Source organism: Molossus molossus, unplaced genomic scaffold (genome assembly GCF_014108415.1).
Source record: "Molossus molossus isolate mMolMol1 unplaced genomic scaffold, mMolMol1.p scaffold_m16_p_15, whole genome shotgun sequence".
NCBI lineage: Eukaryota > Metazoa > Chordata > Mammalia > Chiroptera > Molossidae > Molossus > Molossus molossus.
The window spans coordinates 44,220,011-44,220,841 of NW_023425350.1; the positions used below are offsets into that span (position 1 = coordinate 44,220,011).

The 831-nt window shown below is 42.5% G+C and overlaps 1 non-coding gene across 1 annotated transcript; it reads left to right on the forward strand.

Annotated features, from left to right (window-relative positions):
• Window positions 1-324: 324 nt before the first annotated feature.
• On the forward strand, window positions 325-459 carry LOC118631296. The gene has a single exon (XR_004959782.1). It is a non-coding gene; the product is annotated as a small nucleolar RNA SNORA42/SNORA80 family (small nucleolar RNA).
• Window positions 460-831: the final 372 nt, after the last annotated feature.

Below are 831 nucleotides of genomic sequence, written 5' to 3' on the forward strand. Positions count from 1 at the left end.
AAACTCTGAAATGTTATATAAGAGGTAATAATAAAAGTTAGTTTTGGGGGATAAGTTAGAAACTCATGATTAGAAACATGGGTGATAGAGGAAATTAGAAAATGCCCGGCTGGTGTGGCTCAGTGGTTGAGGATCGACCCACGCACCAAGAGGTCACCAGTTCGACACCAATTAGGGACATGCCCAGGTTGTGGGCCTGATCCCCAGTGGGGGCCATGCTGGAAGCGGCCAGTCAATGTTCTCTCTCATCGATGTTTCTGTCTTTCTCCCCCTCTCCCTTCCTCTCTCTCTAAAAATCAATAAAGGAAAAAAAAATTTAAAAACCCATTTTGATGGTTTATGATGGGCCCTTCTCTGTAGGCCTCTCATAGTGCACCCACGCCAGCATAATCACAGCCTCGAATCACTGCCCAGCCTCCTTACCTGTGAGCTGTGAGTACTGAAGGAGGTTGTACAGTGGGGGGAGGGAGGGACACAAAACATTTTGAACCAGGTGACTTATTTTTATAGCAAATTGAATTGAAAAACAAGGAAGGCCTATATATCCTGATATAGGGTCTCCAAGATTACAATCTCTAAATTAAGTGAAAAAAATCAAGGAGTAGAACAGTAATCATAATAAACTATTTTGTTTATATCTATATCTATATGCCTCTTCACACACGTGCTTCTCGATGCACAGGCTATCCCTACAATTGCATGTAGAAAAGGTGTAACATGAATTGCTTCTGAGGTGGGGAATTGGATGGCTGGGATGCAGAGTGGTAGGGGAACATTTCCCTCTATACCTTTTTGTGCTTTTTAAAATGAATGTGCTCAACCTAACATAGG